The sequence below is a fragment of the Schistocerca serialis genome, chromosome 3 (genome assembly GCF_023864345.2).
Source record: "Schistocerca serialis cubense isolate TAMUIC-IGC-003099 chromosome 3, iqSchSeri2.2, whole genome shotgun sequence".
Classification (NCBI taxonomy): Eukaryota; Metazoa; Arthropoda; class Insecta; order Orthoptera; family Acrididae; genus Schistocerca; species Schistocerca serialis.
In genome coordinates, this window is record NC_064640.1 from 602,193,708 (window position 1) to 602,217,720 (window position 24,013).

Here is a 24,013-nt window from a genome sequence, read left to right on the forward strand (position 1 = left end):
AGTTGAAACCAACGTGTTTCTGTCGGTACGTAAACGAAAGTTAGTAGTGTGTCGTATGGAGCGGAAAGACTTCAAGAGTTCCTGAAACATTTAAAATGCATCCACCGTAATATAAAAAATACAATGGAACTTGAAAAAGGGGATAAACTACCTTCCTTTGAGGGGTTACTTAAGAGAAGAACGGACGGGACCGTGGAAGATGTACCTACGCACATTGGCTTCTATCTTCACTCCTCGTGCCATTAAAAGATGATATAGGTCTCCGACAGTCGATTGTGTATCACATTCCATGCGAATGCGGCGCGTGTTATGCGTGGCATGTGCTGGCGTACGTCTTTGCCAGCACACCGGTCGGCACTAGGAACCAGTAGGAGGCGCTGAACGAAGCGCGCCTGTAACAAGAGAAGACCAATACCAGCACTGAGGCTACGCGCCGGTAACACCCCAGGGCAGCGTGCATATGGGCCGCCGCCGCCGAGCAAACTGTCTCAATCCCTCAATTTCTGTACCACAGTGCGTCGCATCGGAACTCAGTTCACATTGCACCTCAATACGTCGCACTGTGCTCTAGTCTTCCACGATGACAGTCGTCGACTCGCACCTTAGCTGGCTGTGAGGGAACGTTAGTCATTGCATATAATTGCGGTATGTACACGGACAAGACTCGAGAATTAGTACATGTTATTCGATTGCTAATCACCACACAACTTCAGACTGGACATCATTGAAGTTAAGTAGTCAATTGGTTCCTGTAATAATGTGTATTTTAACCACGTGTGCATTTTGTGTTGTGGTGAGAGGAAACCGGCCACCCACCTATACACCACCCTCTCCTCATCCGGCCAGGAACCACAAAACATTACAAAGGGCACAGCCACTACATGGCAGACTGTCATAATAGTTGATGAGAGATGCAAAGAACATCAGCGACATATCAGAGTAAAACAACCAAACAAATTAGCTGTGCCGGCCGCTATGGCCGAGCGGTTCTAGGCGCTTCAGTTAGGAACCGCGCTGCTGCTACGTTCGCAGGTTCGAATCCTGCCTCGGGAATAGATGTGTGTGATGTCTTTAGATTAGTTAGGTTTAAGTAGTTCTAAGCCTAAGGGACTGATGACCTCCGATGTTAAGTCCCATATTGCTTAGAACCATTTGAATCAAATCAGCTGTCGCCGAGCACAACACAGAATATAATCATGAAACACGATGAGACCAGTACCGAGGTGCAAACGCCAAGTTTCTGGGACAGTATAATTAGGGAATCTATCGAAATTAAGATGTCAGAAAAACTAATAAACAGGTGTGGCGGTTTCAGTTTAAATAAAGTCTGGTTTTTAGCATTCAGTTTACTAAAATTTCACCAGTCATAACATCCACCGGAGTTGGAAAACACGAACAGAATTTGTGTTTCACTGAACGTCACTGCGAGCTCTGAAAAAGCAAAGACTATCAGAGGGCGCAGTGGGTGTCGAGAATCGCACTAAGCTATGAGCAGCGGCGTGAGACCAAGAGTCTGGTTGGAATCCAGGCAGCGAGAACACTTAACAGCAGAAGTCATAGCACCTGAATAAGACAGATGGGTCGATCATCTAAATATTGTGCATAAAATGGAAACAACAACTCGGCAGAACACTCGGATGCACACCATTAATCAGTCGCACCAAGAAAACCTGAGAGACCACAGTATTATTATTACGATTGTTAGTCCGCAGCTCGTGGTCGTGCGGTAGCGTTCACGCTTCCCACGCCCGGGTTCCCGGGTTCGATTCCCGGCGGGGTCAGGGATTTTCTCTGCCTCGTGATGACTGGGTGTTGTGTGACGTCCTTAGGTTAGTTAGGTTTAAGTAGTTCTAAGTTCTAGGGGACTGATGACCATAGCTGTTAAGTCCCATAGTGCTCAGAGCCATTATGATTATTATTGTTGTAATTGTGTTGAACTGAAAAAATCAAACATTCCATAATATTAGGTTGGTGCATAAGTTCATAGTGTTTTTGTTCGGCGGTGGCGATATGTGCATCTCTGCTTGCTCGTCATCAATTGGCTCGTGAACAACACCGAATGGTTCAAATGGCTCTGAGCACTATGGGGCTTAACATCTGAGGTCATCAGTCCCCTAGGACTTAGAACTACTTAAACCTAACTAACCTGAGGAAATCACACACATCCATGCCCGAGGCAGGATTCGAACCTGCGACCGTTGCTGTCCCGCGGTTCCAAACTGAAGCGCCTAGAACCGCTCAACCGCTGCGGTCGGCAAACAACACCGACCAATCTTATCCTGTAACGTTACTGATGACTAGAAATTGTGTCTTTACGCTATCATAAGGAAGAGAAAGGAATTGTTGAGCCCAAACAAAGCAGCAACTCCCCGTACAAAGACCTCCGTGCAACCACAAAAGATAATGTTATTCATCTGGTGGAGCAGCGACGGTGTGGTGTACTACGAATTGCTTCCTCGAGGTGTAACTGTCACTGCTGACATTTATTGTCAACTACTGAGACGTCCTGCAAAAGTAATACGAGAACAACGACCAGGAAGACAGCGTGAAGTCATACTGCTTCGCGGTAACGCCCGCCAGCATTGTGCTAGACTGACAAAAAACGCTATACGTGACTTGGGTTGGGAAGTCATACCACACCCATCTTATTCACCTGATCTTGCGCCTTCAGATTTTTACCTTCTCCTCTCCCAGTCGAAGAACCCTCAAGGAGCTTCCTTTGCGGATGAAAATACGCTCCGAACATGGCACGCCGAGTTCTTCGCCTCAAAACCACTTGATTTTTACAATCGCTGAATCGAAATGTTACCCCATTGTTGGCAGACTGTTATAAATAGTGAAGGAGAATATATTATTGATGAATAAAGTCTCTGTTATTTGTATCTGTCGTGCTTATTTAACTTATGGAAAAACGCTACTAATTTATGCACCAACATAATATACTACCAGTGCTTTGTGGTATAAGATGTGTTTATACGATTTACTTTAGGCAACTAGGGAACGGATAATGTATGTTGATAGATCCAATAACTGGAATGTAATACGTTTTGTTGCTGTGGTTGAGACTTGACAGTTGCTTCGTAAGTACATTTGACTGCGCAAAAGCGTCGGAAAGGCACGAATCTTTGCAAGCGCCCCGCCTGGTGGCCAGCTGTTGCGAAATGCCGAGTGACTCATTGCGCCCCCTTCGGCAGCCATTAACTGCCAGCAGGGGAGATAGCGAGGCGAGAGACGAGCTAATCAGCAGTCCTGCACGCCCACCGAGCCAGCAGTTGGCAGTTCGCAGCTTCTGCAACCAAGCACCGCAACGGAGCTGCAGAAAGACCAGACACCATTCTCCCATCCCTTTTAGCACAAAAAGAAGGTGTCGGAAATTCGAAGGTCTGGCCAAAAATGGTACTGTTGTGACTTGGCAAGACAGCCAAGTCACAATGAGAGGAAGCCGAAAGGCACGCGTTAAGCTCACGCAGATTGGCGTGAGGTCTGGAACAGTTAAAGGAATTAATAGTAGCAAATAAAGTACGTAGTTGATATAATACTTAACTTTAATCCACAATTGTAGAACATCTCTCTTGATGGTACATGTTATAACCACAATATATATAGCAAAGGATTATGGCGCCTTGCTAGGTCGTAGCAATTGACTTAGCTGAAGGCTATGCTAACTATCGTCTCGGCAAATGAGAGCGTATCGGTCAGTGTAGCTTCGCTAGCAAAGTCGGCTGTACAACTGGGGCGAGTGCTAGTAAGTCTCTCTAGACCTGCCGTGTGGTGGCGCTCGGTCTGTAATCACTGACAGTGGCGACACGTGGGTCCGACGTATACTACCGGACCGCGGCCGATTTAAAGGCTACCACCTAGCAAGTGTGGTGTCTGACGGTGACACCACAGGTACCCCATGGGGAAACAGCAGCAAGGTGTGGGAAGGATCACATTGTGCACTCAGGATGTATGCCTGCGGACATCATTCAATATGCTATCTCCTGTTACAGGACACATCGAGTTTCCCAATCAGTGAAGTATCCGCTGCTTTAATACCTAATACGACAGCGATAAAATATGAAAATAAGCCCTTTTCAGGGCCCAAATTTACAGTGAAGTCTTTTAACACTGAAGGCGTATCATCCTGCAAAAGAGAGTTGTTGAGTCGACTTTGTTGTAGCATGCATTCAAGAAACCAACCAAGATATCAAACAAATAAGACCCAGTACTAGGGTATGCAACTACTAGCTGAAATACCACGCAGCAAGCATGGAAGTGTCATACTCACATAGCCTGATACCTTGACCTTTGCTTGGGAAAATGAGATAGAAATTGTAAGAATCTAAATTTCCAACTCAGTTTAAGACACTAAATTATTCTCGTTCAATGGACCGATCAACTCCAGAAGCCAGAAAGTAAACTTTGTGGTAGGAGATTTCATGTGTCACAATATTGGAGATGTGAGGTCAGTGATGACAATGGTGAATTACTAGAACAATTGGCAATTGTTAGTGAATTGTCTCTTATTCACATTTGCCACTTTCGTTTAACAATGGCTGTTGGCGTAGATGATTCAATCCAGATATGATTTTCGTCAGTAATAGCATAACACAACTCATTCTCGACGTAGGTCATTGGCTCTGAGCGCTATGGGACTTAACTTCTGTGGTCATCAGTCCCCTAGAACTTAGAACTACTTAAACCTAACTAACCTAAGGACATCACACACATCCATGCCCGAGGCAGGATTTGAACCTGCGACCGTAACAGTCCCGCGGTTCCGGACTGCCTGCCTAGAACCACTAGACCACCGCGGCCGGCGACGTAGGTCATTCCAGTGCAGCTTCACTCTGCTATTTGATCACAGTATGTATCCTGTGGCCGCTGTTATAACTTCAAGAAAGGGGATTGGCCAAAATTATTTGTTAATTTGGACACTGATACTGAACATCAAGCCAGTTCCTGAAGTATATGACCACCTCATTGATGCTGTTAAGAAGAATTCCTAAAAATATATTCATCGTTGATGTAGCAGTATAGGAAGAAGTGTTATAATGGACCCCAATTTGTTTTTTTCTTATTTTATCCTTACTGCCACCATTTCTTTTCTATTTACTTCAAAACTGCTAAGCATATATTGTGACATGGATTTTAGTTATTTATCATATAACTTTGAGATATTATGCATGGCACAAAGAAAGGAATTTTGTTTTATGGAACCGCAGATGATCTGAGAGAAAACTGTGCTTGCAATTTGAGCCCCATGAGATAAATTCAAAGAATTAAACAACAAATTACCAGAAATACACCTATTCTAAACTGATTATTGGAATAAGTTTGTACGATGCAGATATTTTCTTGAAGACGGTCTCCACACTTTGCTGTCTCTTATAGGCCATTTCCTTGCTCGAAAATGCCTTGAAATCTTTCTCTACGAGGCTTATGTTGTTAAAATTTGTGATCTTATCTGTTGGTGGCTCCAGCACCAAAGGGGCTCATAATACCAGTGGCACTATCTTTGTAAACAAATTATTTATTTTATTTTATTTTATTTATTTTATTTTGCGTTCGATATGCCAGATGCTTTACAGTACTATACACATTCAGCATGGGAAACTTAATTAGCACGCAAATATAACAAAACATTATTCATCATAAATTTAGTTAGACATATTACAGTACTTATAAACCTTTAGTGCATACATGTTGTACTCTGTAAAAAAAAAAAAAAAATTGACAATTAAACAGAAACACTTAAATTACAAAGTCAAGAAATGTCACAGTCTGTGAGTCTATGCAGATCCTCTAATGAACCGTCACGAAAACCATGAATGTCACACTCGATTATGCGCTGCATCGTCTGTATTTCGCCGCAGTCACAGTGAGGATCGTCCACGTAGCCCCCTTGGCCATCAGCTAGTTGCACCGTCCAACAGCAGTTGTCATTCTGTTTAGTGCCACCCAGGTTCTTCGAGGGATGTTGAAGTCAGGAACATGATCAGACGGGTTATTTATGAGGTGTCCATTGTTAACATTTGCTTGTTGCAATAGGAGTTTCCATTCTGCTATGGTGTCCCGATTGTACGAGGAGTGGTTCCAGAAGGGATTTCTTGACTTTAATCGTGTCGGGCCATGCACATCAGCGTGTATTGGGAGTGTGGTGTCTGCAGCAGTTTTTTCATTTCTCTTTGGATTGCGCGTTGTCTGCGGAGTGAGGGAGGTTCAATGTTTGCCAGCACAGAGAGCCATGGTGTTGGGGTAGGTCTCACTGTTCCAGTTATTGTTCGCAAGATGTCATTTAGGCGAGCATCTACTTTATTGACGTGCGAACTGTTGGTCCACACAGGCACACAGTATTCTTCAACGCTGTTGACTAGAGCCAAGGAGGCCGGCCGCGGTGGTCTAGCGGTTCAGGCGCTCAGTCCGGAACCGCGCGACTGCTACGGTCGCAGGTTCGAATCCTGCCTCGGGCATGGATGTGTGTGATGTCCTTAGGTTAGTTAGGTTTAAGTAGTTCTAAGTTCTAAGGGACTGATGACCACAGATGTTAAGTCCCATAGTGCTCAGAGCCATTTTTTAGAGCCAAGGAGGAAGTGCGAAGTGTCGTAGCATTACTTCCTCGGGTAGAGCTTGTGAGCTTCTGGATGATATTGACTCTGCCTCTGAGTTTTTGGCTGACATCCTGCAGATGTTCTCTGAATGTTAGGCTACGTTCCAGTTTAACCCCCAGGTATTTTGGTGCTCTTCCATGTCTTATACTGTGGCGTGATATATTCAAGAGCAGCTTCCTGTCTGCTTGTTTGTTATTCAGGTGCATCACTATGCTTACTGTTTTTGATGCATTGAGGTTCAGATGCCAGGTCCTGTAGTAGTTATGACGCTGCACTAAGTCAGAATTTAGGCCTGGTTCCAATTGTTCGAATGACTTGCCATGAAAAGCAATAGCCAGATCATCGGCATATGCGAACTTCCGTGAGTTGAGTTCCAGCATAACAGAGAAGTACAAATTAAACAGTAAAGGAGCTAGCACAGAGCCTTGTTGCAGCCCAGTATTGAGGATTCAGGCTTTAATGTTTGTTTTTCCGTGAAGATGTACTCTGTACTTCCTTGTGGATAGCGTATTATAAAAGAGCTTTAATAACTTCTTACATTTCACTACTGTAGCAAGCTTATACAGTAATCCTTTAAGTCATACTGTGTCGTATGCAGCTGAGAGATCTATAAATACTACACTGGTCTTTTCCTTGTTCTGAAAACCACGTTCAATATGCGTGGTTAGTCCCAGGACTTGATCGCATCAGCTCCTCTTCGACCTGAAACCAGCTTGCTCCATGGTTATTGCTGCATCTATTAGGGGGGTCCTTCTCTTTAGGAGAATTTTCTCGAGAAATCTGTACATCACAATATTAATACTGGAACATAACTCTTAATACGTGTGTAATACGAGAAAGATATCATAATTGTTATTTACACCGGCATACCTGTTCTAATGTTGGCAGAAATCGCTATCTCTAAAATTTTTTTGTCATCAGTGAAAACAATATAATCTCATTGCTCATTGGCAACACTAGCCACTGCGTCAGGGCGCACTACAGGTGTAACTACGAACTAGAGAGTGCTTGTAATTGAGTCGTTCCAGGGAATAACAACTTAAACTCCAGTAAGTCGTTTCTCCCTTTCCTCTAGCTATTGAATCTGTACTAACAAGTCTTTCAGTTGACAAAATTTCATTACTCATCGACAGTCAAAGCATCTTCTAGAATCATCTGACTGCCGTGTTGCGCCAAGTATTTTCACAAACCGCTGTACAAGTAGACAAACAACTTCCACGTCGCTCGAACGTGTGTTTGGTGTGCCGCGTGCTGAGACTTATTTATTAGTGATAGGATGTATTTAACGATGAACATCACATTGGAAGCTAACAGAGACTGTAAAAAATATGGGAAGTGATTCATATTATACACTCAGTACAGAGAGTAAATATGACATCACCCTATTGGAACGAAACGCAAAATTCAGAGTGAAGTGGAAGAAAGACGTTGTGAAAAAAAAGATAAATTCTGGACAATGTCCTAATTCACCGAAAAATGGTGTGAAAGTAAATTCTATGAAATTAGAAATCCGTAAACAATGTTGCCCTAAGGAATGTTGTACAAAAATAAACCCAAAAGGTCAAGAAGAGACCCATGAAAGATTTTAGACTAAAGGTGAAAAGAACACTCAAGATCTATTAATTTTAAATTTAATTAAAGACAAAAAATATCTAGAGCGGGGGTGAGAAAATGCACGTACGCCGAGAAAACGGCCTGTTTACTTCATGTCGTTAGTGTTGTCGAAACTGCAATCACTTTCGCGCTCATAATGGGATGAAATTGGTGGGAGGAAAATGGCTGAGCAGGAGTTAAGAGCCTCAAAACGAAAATTGCACGAGTCATTGCTACGTTTCAACTCACATTGGGCAGAAGATTAATTTTTTTGTTGAAGTACAAACAGGCCCTCAGTGTCTGTTTTGTAATGTTATTTTATCGGCGTGGAAAGGATACCGGGTACCGCACGGGATTAGCCGAGCGGTCTATGGCGCTGCAATCATGGACAGTGAGGCCGGTCCCGGTGGAGGTTCGAGTCCCCCTCGGGCATGGGCGTGTGTGTTTGTCCTTAGGATAATTTAGGTTAAGTAGTGTGTAAGCTTAGGGACTGATGACCTTAGCAGTTAACTCCCATAAGATTTCACACACATTTGAACATTTTTGATACGGGGTGGTTATAATTAAAGTGTAGCTACCCACAGAGTTCCAGTGTAGTTATCGTACGGCAGCGAAATTTGGCAGGTATTCTAAAAATGGTTCAAATGGCTCTAAGCACTATGAGACTTAACATCTGAGTTCATCAGTCCCCTAGACTTAGAACTACTTAAACCTAACTAACCTAAGGACATCACACACGCCGGCCTCTGTGGCCGAGCGGTTCTAGGCGCTTAAGTCCGGAACTGTGCTGCTGCTACGGTCGCAGGTTCGAATCCTGCCTCGGGCATGGATGTGTGTGATGTCATTAGGTTAGTTAGATTTAAGTAGTTCTATGTCTAGGGGACTGATGACCTCAGATGTTAGGTCCCATAGTGCTTAGAGCCATTTGAACCATTTTTTAATATCACACACATCCATGCCCGAGGCAGGATTTGATCCTGCGACCGTAGCTGCAGCGTGGTTCCGGACTAAAGCACCTAGAACCGCTCGGCCACAGCGGCCGGTGGTAGGTATTCTAATGCGATAATGCGGAGCCGATTTACTCTGGAAGGAAATTAGTTCCAATTTTGATAACCAGGTGCAAAACTGGAACTGTGAATGCAAGAAACACGTTTAGAAATATTTCCATCAACAATGGCTTAGGTACGGGACGTGTGCACATAGGTCAAATAAACGAGAAAGGCATAACGTTGGCTTTATTAATAAATGGCCGCTTCCACAGTTTCTTTAATATGAACACCAAATCTACCATGTTTCGCTGCCGTCCGACAATTATAGCCCACAATGGACCTCCTTGAGTAACTGCACTTAATTTGGTACACTGTGAAGTGATATTTTCAACTCCTGCAGGAGAAACTCGTGATCTTTCGACGCTGAGGAAAGGAAGGCCCAACTTTTTCAGCTAGAGCGAGAAACAGAGAAATAAAAAAGCTCATATACGAGGAGGGATGGAGGAGATTAGTTTTTAACGTCCCATCGACAACGAAGCCATTAGAGACGGAGCAGGAGCTCGTATTAGAGAAGGAAATAGCCATGATCTTTCAAAGAAACCATTCCAGCATTTGCGTGAACCGATCTATGGAAATCAGGGAAAACCTAAATCAAGATGGCCGGACGCGAGTTTGAGCCGGCGTCCTCACGAAAGCGAGTCCAATGTGCTAACCACTGCGCCACCTCGCCCGGTTTAAATTTCATACAGATATATGTCATTTAGTAAAAATATTACCATTATTTATAAAGCATTACGCGATTTTGCCCTCGATTTTACCTCTTCCTTGTAATGTAGTTACAGGAGGAGAACCAATCCATCCACAATGGTGGTGCATCGAGAGTGAGCTATCACATAGCTCTTAAAACACCCAAAATAGGGCGTTCCTTCATTGATGGTGAAGAATGTTTTGTTGATACCGCAACAAACTTGTGTCCAGCGACTCTTCTGGTTTTCGAAACAGATCCACTTTGACGGAGATCAGTTTGTAGACGCATCAAAGAAATGTCAAACGACGTGGAAACGCAACTGAAATATAAGCCTAAAGATTTGGGTTTTTTCTCTTTGGATCTGTATGAAAGCACGGCTGTACTCATTGAAATGGAAATGAGCGTTTGGCGTCATTGGCCGGGAGGCCCCTTACGGAGCAGGTCCGGCCGCCTTGGTGCAGGTCTTATTACATTCCACGCCTCATTGGGCGACCTGCGCGCCGGATGGGGATGAAATCATGATGAAGACAACACAACACCCAGTCGCTGTGCAGAGAAAAATCACCGACCCAGCCGGGAATCGAACCCAGACCCCTTAGGACGGCAGTCCGTCACGCTGACCATTCAGCTATCGGGGCGGACGCTGTAGTCATTCATTTAGAGCTCATGCACGATACAGCTACGACCGATAACATATTTTCTTGCTTGGGAATCATTAGTGATGAATATGACTATTGTTGGGAAAGATTTCGTTTGATTACAGCAGATGGAGCTCCTGCAATGATTGGTCAAAAATCTGGTGATTTTGCTTTGATAAGGTACTAGGTGAAAGAAGTTCGTATCCAGCACGAAATACAAGCGATACGTTAAGATAGCGTTAATCTGCTGGCAAAATATGGTCAAAGAAGTGGCGTCGTGGGCGTTGTTATGAAAACAGTTAATAAACTGAGATCGCACGGTTTGGGACATCGGCAGTTTAAATCCATCCCGACAGAGCTGGGATGTGACTATGGTGATGTGCCTTGTATTTGAAAAGTACGCTGACTGTGTCGAGGTTTTGTTTTAGAACGTTTTTTTCCAACTTTCTTGAAGACATAGTACTGTTCATGCATCAAGAAGAAACGCAGGATGCGTGTTTGATGACCTCCAATGGATATCAGATTTTGCACTTCTAACTGAAGTTGCAAGGCATCTGAATGTCTTGAGTACAATTTTGAAGGGTAGACATAAACTAATTACCTATGCTTTGGATTTTAAAAGAAAATTTGCTGTTGCGGATAAAGCAACTTTCATAAAGGTCATTTGCGCAAAGAGACATCGAGCGAACATTTTAATGTATTTGTTACGCTGCATTAGGCTTTGTTACGAAACTTTGACAGTATATTAAGTGATTCACTCCATTTGAACTTGATTGTAATGCTTTTGCAACTCCTTTTGCAGTGAACGTTGGAAGTGTGCCTCCTGAAATTCAGTTGGAGCTCTTTGACTTTCAGTGCAGTCGTGTGCTCAGGGAGATGTTTCACACTGCAGAAAATATTGAAATGTTTTATAGGAACTTAATGTGTGTGAATTCCTAAGGGACCAAACCCTAGACTTACACACTACTTAGACTAGCTTAAAGTAACTTATGCTAAGAACAACACATACACCCATTCCCAATGGAGGACTCGAACCTCCGGGATGATACAAGAACTTCTCTCACTCGTTGCGAATAGCTGCTCGCGTCTGGAGTATGCTCAGGACTACATATTTATGTGAAAATTTTTTTCAACAGTGAAATTAACAAAATCGAAGCTTAGGATTAGCCTTACTGATGTTCATCTGACTGGAGTAATATGTAGGATGACCAGTAATCCAAGTCCAAACATCTACATGCTAGTGAAAAAACATTTAAAGGCAATAGCAGACTGATGAAAACAGACGTTTCTATCTTTTTCATAAGTAGTAGAGCTGAACTGAACGACTGACTTTGGAACATTTCGTTTTGTGCGTGATTGCTAACAACGTGTACAATGCATTACTTTGCGGCGCTGCGTTACTCGTTACGGCATTACGCGATGAAAAGATTACTCTTGATTTTTTTCTTTGGCGCTGTGTTGTGCCTCTGTCTAACTGCAGGCGGTGAAACGCTTTTCTACCGTCTGCTGGTAAAATCTGAACGTGTTTACCTGCATTTAGTTTTCGAACGACGCTGAAAGGGTACATCCAAATTCCGAAGAAAGCGGATCGCCCACGGAAAAAGTAAAAAATAAAATTTCACTCATTGAAAAAAATATGAAAACGACAAGACTATTTTACAACCTATAACTGACATGCGAAGCCTTATGTGACGAGATGACGCAAAAATTATGCACACCAGCGTAACTTCATCTGCTTTTCTTCACGACGGAATTGGTGTAAGCGGACTGTCATTACTTTTTCCTTCAATGACGCTTTTGTGTAACACAGTATCGGTCTTTAAGGCTACATTTCCGCACGCCCATGTTATACTCTACCGCAAGTATTTACTGCGTTGTCATACTGTAATAATTACGACAATGCGAAGAAACCTAACGTGACTACAAACTAGAGCGTCAGCTATCGATCGTGTTGTATCGGCAGCCTGCAGCCCCGTTCACGAATAGGCGTAAGGGACCGCGAGTTGCGCGCGCATCGTGCCTGCACGGTGATACAGCGCTCAGCCCTGATCTAGAACATCTAATGACACTAAGTCTTGTTGGAGCCTTAGCTCTTCATTTATTTATCATCCCAAATAGAACAATACTAGTACTGTAGTCTGTAAATCCCTGTTCTAGACAGTTTGCAAGTTACCGAGAGTCGTTTAAAAACAAAATGGGCTGAAGGCATGAATTGAAGTTTGTGTTACGGAGGGCATTGTAGTAGAGTAGTCCCTGCAGCTGTGTTAGCCATACTACTACGCTGTGTAATGGTTAGTACATCTGCGTAGAAAGAACGAAACCTGATTTCAAGTCCTGGCCTTGGCACAAATTTTATTTCTTCAGATTATATCATTATCGAATTTTAAAGACGTTGAATGCTGGTTCTTATAGTAGGAGATGGTAGAGGGAAACACTGCAACAGACTACATAAAATAGCAACTGAAGTATAGGAAATGGTCCTATCTCACAGGGACCAGTTTCCTTCCCTGTCACAATGACCGATAAAGTAAATTTTGTTGGTCCCTAGAAGATGTAACAAAAAAAGATGCAGATTTTGTTTCTTCCTTTTTGTAGGATTTCATAAATAATAAACTCCAAGCTATAAACAGTATTAACACCATTAAACTGTTTTCGGATTAGTATATAGGACATAAAAAATTTATGAGATTATTAAGATTTTGCACTTGGCTTTCAGAATGAAAGAAACGTAACCACACGACACGTTTACATTTAGAGGACACTCATACAATTAATGCGACCGAAACTTTGGCCCATATGGAAAGATTCTAAGAGATATTTAAAACATTAAGAACATGTGTCAATATAATTCAGTCCTTCAGAGCTTCAGAGTTATACTCGCCTTTAGTTTCCTCTCGTAGTCTGATGGATCCCGTTATCAGTATATTCGTGTGAGGTGCGGTACCCATATTTTCATGTTTAACTTACTCAAATCGTATTATTGTTAACCATAATAGAAGCATCGCAAACAGTAATCAACACTGACGTAAAAAGATCGTAATACCAAAAAATAATTAATGTAGAGTAATGGAATTGGGTACTACATTGTCTAGTAACGTCTTTAAGTGATTAACATTGCAAGATCACAGGTTAAATGTGAAATGCTGGTACATTAATAACCGGTGCTACCGCCAGAATGTTGAATGTAAGCATGCAAATGTGCATGCCTTGTGTAGTACAGGTGCCGGGTGTCAGTTTGTGGGATGGAGTTCCATGCTTGTTGCACTTGGTCGGACAGTACGGGGACGGTTAATACTCTTTGTAAATGACGCTGGAGTTGTCGTCTGATGATGTCCCACATGCGCTCGACTGGAGACAGATCTGGTGATTTAGCAGGCCAAGGCAACATCTCGACACTCTGTAGAGCATGTCTGGTTACAACAGCAATATGGGGACGAGCGTTATCCTGTTGGAAAATGTCCCCTGGGATGCTGTTCATGAATGGCGGCACAACAAGTCAAATCACCAGACCGACTTGCAAATTTGCAGTCAGGGTGTGGGGGATAACCACGACAGTGATCCTGCTGTCACACGAAATTGCACCCTCGCACATAACTAAAGGTGAAGGATCAGTGTGTCTAGCATGCACACAAGTTGGGTGGAAGCCGTCATCAGCCCTTCTTGTAACTAACACACGGCCATCACTGGCATAGAGGCAGAGCCAGCTTTCATCAGAAAACACAACGGACCTCCACCCTGCCCTTCAATGAGCTCTCCCTTGTGGCCATTGAAGTCGCAAATGGTGGTGGTTTGGGGTCAGTTGACTGCGCGATACAGGGCGTCTGGTTCGGAGTTGATCCCGAAATAACCGTTTTTTAACAGTTCTTTGTGTCATTGTGGTGACAACTGCTACTCAAATCGCTGCTGCAAATGCAGTACGATGCGCAAGAGCCATATGCGGAAAAAATGGTTCAAATGGCTCTGAGCACTATGGGACTCAACTGCTGAGGTCATTAGTCCCCTAGAACTTAGAACTAGTTAAACCTAACTAACCTAATGACATCACAAACATCCATACCCGAGGCAGGATTCGAACCTGCGACCGTAGCGGTCTTGCGGTTCCAGACTGCAGCGCCTTTAACCGCACGGCCACTTCGGCCGGCGCATATGCGGAACACAATGGTCTTTCCCCTCGGTGATGCCCCGTGGCCGTCAATTCTTGTGACCACCGCTGCCAGTAATCAAGTTCCTATCAACTCTTTCTGCAATGTCGCAGAAGGAACATCCAGCTTCTTGTAGCCCTATTACATGACCTCGCTGAAAGTCAGTGATGTGTTGATAATGACGTCTTTGACGCCTTAAGGCACACGTGCAGCCTCAAAAGTAACTAACGCTCACGATCGCTACGGCGTGTATTTAAAGTAAATTTGACCTACATTCTCATAGGGCGCTGCTAGTGACATTATTATGCGATTGGCATGAAATGTGAATAGACGTTATCATTCAGATGTCGAAACACGCCTTCCAACTTTCGTTTATGTCGCACAACTCCTTGCTACTGCGATTTTTTTTCCGTGATTAACAAAAAATAATAAACTAAGTTCAAACACTAAACTATACAATTTCTGTCCAGTAATGGGTCACGCCCTCTCCACAGGGCTGCGATGACGTAAGCTTTTCCCTGGAACACTGTCAGACCCTGCTGAGTGGTAGAACAGACACGAGAAGAAGTGCCTTTGTACACGCTTGTACGGTTCCTGTGTGCCAACGTACACAGCTATTACTAATATACAATTAAACTACCACGGACCTAATCACATTTCACAAAAATCTGAACCAGCTAGGTCGCCATGAGCGATCAATCTTGATGGTAGAAGACGTGTATTTGATAGTCCGTGACTCGTTATCAGCGCAGCAATAAATAATCTGTACAGCAATCTGTGGTGTAAACCAGTAGTAGACATCCATGTTCCAGTAGCGTGCCACAAGGATGATGTACAGAGTGTTTACTCAGCACGAATTTGTCTACGAAGTTCCCAACCCCTGCTTATAAAGACACTAGCTGAGTGACCAGAGTTACCCAGGTATGTACTTCTTCCAGCCTTCTAATAGCCCATCTCCTTCTCCTCCACTCTGTATCCATCTTCTCCTCGCTCTCTCTATCCATCTCTTCTTCCATGGTTCTCTATCCATCGTCTCCTCCCCCTCTCATTATTTATCTCCCGCCCCCCACCCCCACCCCTATGTCCATCTCCTCTCTCCGTCCATCTCCTTCTCCCACCTCTCTCTCTGTCCATCTCCTTCTGCCCTCAGTCTTTGTCCATCTTCTCCTCCCTACACTTTGTCCATCTCCTCCCCTCCCTCTCTTTCTCCATCTCTTCCTTCCCCCTCTCTCTGTCCATTTCCTCCTCTCCCTCTCTGTCCATCTCTTCCTTCCCCCTCTCCCTGTCCATTTACCTCTCCCCACCTCTTTGTCCATTTCATCCACCTCCCTTTCTCTGTCCAATCTCTTCCTCCTCCCTCTCTTTGCCCATATCCTTCTTTTTCCTTTCTGTCCATGTCCACCCCTCCCCTTCCTCTATGTACTTCCCCCTCCCCTCTCTATCCATCTCCCGCTCCTGCCTATATGTGTTTGTCACCTCCTTCCCCCTCCCTGTCTGTCAGTCTCCTACTACACGCTTCTATGTCCACATTATCACCCCTACCCCAATAGTATGTTACTGGCTCTTAGCCCTACAGTATTTTTTTTTTCCACGTAATAAGTAGTACCAAGCTTAGGTGAAATCGATCCAGGGCTTAAGGGGTTTTTTACCTGTGGCTTTGCCAGTGTACACGAATGTCATATATGAAGCTAAGCGCAAATTGAGACGTGTATAGCACGTGTGAAATGACATGACATTTAGGTAAAGTGCTAATTGAGATGCACTTAGCACGTGTGTGGTGATACATCAAAGAACGACATGCTCATTGCGCACGTGCCGCACAGGTCCGGTTGGCGACGCGCTGCGCTGACAGAATCGAAGCGCGCATCCTGTAATCTTTCACGAAAGATTTTATAGAAACCATTCGGTAAGAATATTTGATTTTTACATTACTTGTAGCTTTATATCTCAGCTTCATGATGAAACACTCATCATCTCGCCAATGGTCATACTTATTGTGATAAACGCGTTTAAGTAAGACACAAGTTTGCAATGAAAAATAGGGGTTACTGTTATTTTGCGTTTCTTGCATATTACACAATATTTTGCTGCGTATGAAATTTAGCTAAAATACTGAATCTTTCATCAGACTTGGTAGGAGCTCTCTTTCTGTCTATGATTTCAAGAAAATAGATGATATGTAATCCTTGGGTAACAGAAGAAATATTGAATTTAATTGATGAAAGGAGAAAATATAAAAATGCAGTAAATGAAGCAGGCAAAAAGGAATACAAACGTCTCAAAAATGAGATCGACAGGAAGTGCAAAATGGCTAAGCAGGGATGGCTAGAGGATAAATGTAAGGATGTAGAGGCTTATCTCACTAGGGGTAAGATAGATACTACCTACAGGAAAATTAAAGAGATCTTTGGAGAAAAGAGAACCACTTGTATGAATATTAAGAGCTCAGATGGAAACCCAGTTCTAAGCAAAGAAGAGAAAGCAGAAAGGTGGAAGGAGTATATAGAGGGTCTACTCAAGGGCGATGTACTTGAGGACAATATTATGGAAATGGAAGAGGACGTAGATGAAGATGAAATGGGAGACACGATATGCGTGAAGAGTTTGACAGAGCACTGAAAGACCTAAGTCGAAACAAGGCCCCGGGAGTAGACAACATTCCATTAGAACTACTGATAGCCTTTGGAGAGCCAGCCTTGACAAAACTCTACCCTGTGGTGAGCAAGATGTATCAGACAGGCGAAATATCCTCAGACTTCAAGAAGAATATAATAATTCCAATCCCAAAGAAACCACGTGTTGACAGATGCGAAAATTACCGAACTATCAGTTTAATAAGTTACGGCTGCAAAATACTAATGCGAATTCTTTACAGATGAATGGAAAAATTGGTAGAAGACGACCTCGGTGAAGACCAGTTTGGATTCCGTAGAAATGTTGGAACACGTGAGGCAATACTGACCCTACGACTTATCTTAGAAGCTAGATTAAGGAAAGACAAACCTACGTTTCTAACATTTGTAGACTTAGAGAAAGCTTTTGACAATGTTGACTGGAATACTCTCTTTCAAATTCTGAAGGTGGCAGGGGTAAAATACAGGGAGCGAAAGGCTATTTACAATTTGTATAGAAACCAAATGGCAGTTATAAGAGTTGAGGGGCATGAAAGGGGAGCAGTGGTTGGGAAGGCAGTGAGACAGGGTTGTAGCCTCTCCCCGATGTTATTCAATCTGTATATTGAGCAAGCAGTGAAGGAAACAAAAGAAAAATTCGGAGTAGGTATTAAAATCCATGGAGAAGAAATAAAAATTTTGAGGTTCGCCGATGACATTGTAATTCTGTCAGATACAGCAAAGGACTTGGAAGAGCAGTTGAACGGAATGGATAGTGTCTTGAAAGGAGGATATAAGATGAACATCAACAAAAGCAAAACGAGGATAATGGAATGTAGTCGAATTAAGTCGGGTGATGCTGAGGGTATTAGATTAGGAAATGAGACACTTAAAGTAGTAAAGGAGTTTTGCTATTTAGGGAGCAAAATAACTGATGATGGTCGAAGTAGAGAGGATATAAAATGCAGACTGGCAATAGCAAGGAAAGCGTTTCTGAAGAAGAGAAATTTGTTAACATCGAGTATAGATTTAAGTGTCAGGAAGTCGTTTCTGAAAGTATTTGTATGGAGTGTAGCCATGTATGGAAGTGAAACATGGACGATAAGTAGTTTAGACAAGAAGAGAATAGAAGATTTCGAAATGTGGTGCTACAGAAGAATGCCGAAGATTAGATGGGTAGATCACATAACTAATGAGGAGGTGTTGAATAGGACTGGGGAGAAGAGAAGTTTGTGGCACAACTTGACTAGAAGAAGGGATCGGTTGGTAGGACATGTTCTGAGGCATTAAGGGATCAGCAATTTAGTATTGGAGGGCAGCGTAGAGGATAAAAATCGTAGAGGGAGACCAAGAAATGAATACACCAAGCAGATTCAGAAGGATGTAGGTTGCAGTAAGTACTGGGAGATGAAGAAGCTTGCACAGGATAGAGTAGCATGGAGGGCTGCATCAAACCAGTCTCAGGACTGAAGACCACAACAACAACAACAACAATGTAATGTGTTCACTCCTGATCGCACATGTTCGTGAGTGAAATATTCGTAACTTTCCTTATACCTCTTAAACCGGTAGAGGTATGGAAACGAGATTTTGGCAAATGATAGCACGCAGTTCTGGGAGAGTATTTTGCCAAATCGTTAAAACACAGAACTTTCTTATCTCCAGCGATATAGCAGAAGATATAATTTTTTTTTATTTCTTCAATACAGTACTGTAATTTTTTAAGACTCATCGACAACTAGTAGAAAGAGAATTTCCTAGTATGAAAATAAAAATGAAATTTATTTTTTATGTTACTGCAAACTGACAGTGAGGATTTCTGTACGCTGTTGACCTCTCTGGTCGCCAGTTGCTTGTTCCAGAATTCTGTCGCAATAGCTGCTACAAGGTGAGTGTGTGCAAATTATACTGTATTTTGGCAAAAGAAGCACAATTAAATTCTTTAGACAAGAGAAATGTAGCCATTACTCATAAATGATATTGCTTTTGTGAATAAGAAAAGGTTAACAATTCACACAAAAATGAATAGGCAAATCTGTTGCAGTTTTGGCAGAATCCCCGTAACCCATCGTATTTTTAATAGCGAATGACTGGAACGGTAACTCATCAAACGATTTTCTTCCTATTCTTAGTCTGAGCAACATGAAAATAATGACGAACGTACGTTTCAGGCAACAAAACCGACCAGTGCACGCTACACAGCCTCTGCTACCCGTATAGCCGCCGCCTGTGTGTGGTGGACTGACCTATTCAGCGGAACCCGAAATGCGTAATGTAGTAATGAAACAGACATAGAGCTTAAAAGGGGAACAACGAAACAGTACTCTACGACAGTAAAGTTCAGTAGTAAGGCAACATTTTTCAGACGGCCAGCACTACCACTGCTTCCATGCGCTGGGTGTATAATAGTGCTAGCGTGACGCGTGGCGAGAGGAACTATGGGAAAACTACAATGCCACGCGGCCTGGCGCAGGCTCATGACGCAGTGACCATCGCGTCGCGTCCTAATTTGCGCGGGTTGACTTGTACATGTTAAGTTATAAAAATGAACGCTCTGCCCTGCATCGCGCCACACGCGCTATGAGCGTTTCAGTTTGCTCCCAGCAATAAAATTTAACTCCGCCTCAAAAGATTCAATGATACTGACCGACTGCCGTGTCATCCTCAGCCGACAGCAGTCACTGGATACAGATACGAAGGGCCATGTGGTGAGCAAACCGCTCTCCCGGCCGTTGTCAGTTTTCGTGACCGGTGCCGCTGCCCCTCCATTGGCCTCACAAGGGCTGAGAGCACCGCATTTGCCAACAGCACTCGGCAGACCCGGACCGGTCGTCCATCCAAGCCCGACAGCGCTTAACTTCGGTGATCGGACGCGAACCGGTGTTACCACCGCGGCAAGGCCGTTGTGTTGGTTGGTTGGTTAATTCGGGGGAGGAGACCAAACAGCAAGGTCCTCCGTCACATCGGATTAGGGAAGTATGTGGACGGACGTCGGCCGTGCACTTTCAAAGACACCGTCCCGGCATTTGTCTGAAGCTATTTAGGGCAATCACTGAAAAGGCCGTTGGGACATTGCACGTATATTTAACATATTCACACATATTTGTACTCGTAGTTCACCTAATTATTCTAGCGAATTTCATCTGCAGTTTCGTTTTCGCACATATGCATCTTTACGATGTCATATCTCCTGAATTATACGTTGTACAATAATATACTATGTGATCGAAAGTATCCGAACACACCAAAAAACATACGTTTATCATATTAGGTGCATTGTGCAGTCAGGTACTCCATATCAGTGACCTCAGTAGTCATTAGACATGGTGAGAGAGTAGAACTGAGCCGTCCGCGGAACTCACGGACTTCGAACGTGGCCAGGTGATTGGGTGTCACTTGTGTCATACGTATGTACGCGAGATTTCCACACTCCTAAACATCCCTAGATCCACTGTTTCCGGTCTGATAGTGAAGTGGAAACGTGAAGGGACACGTACAGCACAAAAGCATACAGGCCGACCTCGTCTGTTGACTGACGGAGACCACCGACAGTTGAAGAGGCTCGTAATGTGTAATAGGCAGACATCTATCCAGACCATCTCACAGGAATTCCACACTGCATCAGAATCCACTGCAAGTACTATGACAGTTAGGCGGGAGGTGTGAAAACTTGGATTTCATGGTCGAGCAGCTGCTCATAAGCCACACATCACGCCGGTAAATGCTAAACGACGCCTCGCTTGCTGTAAGGAGCGTAAACGTTGCACGATTGAACAGTAGAAAAACATTCTATGGAGTGACGACTCACGGTACACAATGTGGCGATCCGATGGCAGGGTGTGGGTAAGGCGAATGCCCGGTGAACGTCATCTGCCAACGTGTGTAGTGCCAACAGTAAAATTCGGAGGCGGTGGTGTTATGGCGTGGTCGTGTTTTTCATGGAGGGGGCTTGCACCCCTTGTTGTTTTGTATGGCACTATCACAGAACAGGTCTACATTGATGCTTTAAGCACCTTCTTCCTTCTCACTGTTGAAGAGCAGTTAGGCGATGGCGATTGCATCTTTCAACGCGATCGAGTACTCTGTGAAGAATGGACTGCCACTCACCTGATTGAAAGTATGCCTGTGACAGTGGAAGCTGTCATCAAAGCTAAGGGTGGGCCAACACCATACTGAATTCCAGCATTACCGATGGAGGGCGCCACGAACTTGTAAGTCATTTTCAGCCAGGTGTCCGGATACTTTTGATCACAGTGTATTTTTTAGGCACATTCAGCAGCATATGCGGATACAGCATGCGAAAAGTGTTGAAAATAGAGTTAGCAGCAACGAAGTAATAAATTTAAACGTCTTACGTGAAGCGGCAGTTTTTCACGCATCTCAGTTTTAGTGACGGCATATCTGCTGAAATATGTGTTGTACAATGATATAATTTGGCAGGTACACTCAGTGGTATATGGGAATATTGTGTGCAAATTGGCCGGCCGCGGTAGCGCTTCAATCCGGAGCCACGCGACTGCTGCGGTCGCAGGTTCGAATACTGCCTCGGGCATGGATGTGTGTGATGTCCTTAGGTTAGTTAGATTTAAGTAGTTCTATGGGACTGATGACCTCAGTTGTTAAGTCCCATAGTGCTCAGAGCCATTTTTTGTGTGCAAATTATGTCCCGAATACAGTCATTAGTAAAGACGTAATAAATTAAAACGTCGTGCCTCTTGTGGAAGTTGTACTGTATAAACAGCGAAAATGTAGTAAGCGATAAACTTTTTCCTTTCATCGGTTTTGAGATCGTCAGTGAGAAAAGTTTTCCAAATGTTTGAAATTACGTATAAATTTGGTTGCAAGTCTCTAAGTGCTCTCATTCTCAAATACTGGATGACTAAAAATGGGCACTCACGAGTCGTTAGCTAAACTGCTCTTTCATCCCAACTTTCACCCCTTTGACAGGTAGGACATGCGTATCCCCACAGCTATTCTTTCCAGACAGTAAATGATATATGTACCAAGTTTTGTTGAAATCGGTCCAGTGATTTAGGAGAAGATGTGGAACATTCATACATACATTATCATTTTCACAAATTTTTATAACATGTGTGGATTCTAGCCTCTTGGTGGTGAGACCAGGTGATTCGCCATGAGCACCGACAACCCAGAATCGCCGGACCCTGCAATTTCTTTGACTCGATAACGTCGATATCTTCTGTAGTGGAATCGGCGTCGCTGTCTGGACGAGGTACGAGATCTCCTTTATAACAGAATCAGTCAGAAGGTTTCGAGAGGCGGAAGGTCGCCACTGCGTGTCTGTGTGGGCAAGATACGCCCGGCGCTGCAGTAGCAGCCAGCAGAACACTGGCGCGCTCCGGCTAAAGGAGGACGGAGCGGCCAGTCCCATACACAGAATTATGGGCTAACTCAGCTCTTAACACCTAGGCTGCAAAGTTTAAATGGGTATACAAGTCTCGGAAGTAAATATGGCTGGCGATTGCTGCGCCACATAAAAGACTGGACCGCCACTACTGTAGCCAGCTACTTAGAGAGCGAGATTATTTACTCGCTGCCGTACGTACGCATAACAGGCGGCGAGCACCTCGCCACGGGTCGGAAACACGCACTCCTCCCCGTGTCACTTCACTTGGAGTGATCCCGTCGTCTCCAGAGCGGAATAAACCTGCGCGCACTATGGTAACGAGCCTGTGTCGTATTACATCTACATCTACATTTATATCTACATACACGCTTCACTAGCCACTGGACGGTGCCTGTCGGAGGGTACCCTGCAATCTACTAGTCATTACCTTTCCCGTTCCACTCGCAAAAACAGCGAGGGATTGATGACTGCCTACACGCCTCTTTATGGGCCCTAATTTCTCATATCGTATCTTCGTGGTTCTTACGCGAAATGTGTTTTGGTGGTAATAGAATCGTCCTTCAGTCAGCTTCAAATTCCGGTTCTCCAAATTTTCTCAGTTGTATTCGTCGTACAGAACGTCGCCCTCCCTCCACGGATTCGCATTTGAATGGAAACATCTCCATAACACTTGTGTGTTGTTCGAACCTACCGGAAACAAATATGGCGGTCCGCTTCTGAATTATTTTAATGTCTTCCTTTATTCCGATCTGGTGCGGATCCCAAACACTCGAGCAGTACTCAAGAATAGGTCGCACTAACGTCCTATAACCGAACCACACTTTCCCAGAATTCTCCCAATAAGCCGAAATCGACTATTCGCCTTCCCTACCACAATCCTCACATTCTCGTTCCATTTCATATCGCTTTACAACGTCACGCCCAGATATTTAAACGACTTGACTGTGTCAAGCAGGCCTGTCGGAGTGACCGTGCGGTTCTAGGCGCTACAGTCTGGAGCCGAGCGACCACTACGGTCACAGGTTCGAATCCTGCCTACGGCTTGGATGTGTGTGATGTCCTTAGGTTTGTTAGATTTAATTAGTTCTAAGTTCTAGGCGACCTCAGAAGTTAAGTCGCATAGTGCTCAGAGCCATTTTGTGTTAAGCAGGACACTACAAGAATGAGATTTTCACTCTGCAGCGGAGTGTGCGCTGATATGAAACTTCCTGGCAGATTAAAACTGTGTACCCGACCGAGACTCGAACTCGGGACCTTTGCCTTTCGCGGGCAAGTGCTCTACCATCTGAGCTACCGAAGCGCGACTCACGCCCGGTACTCGCAGCTTTAC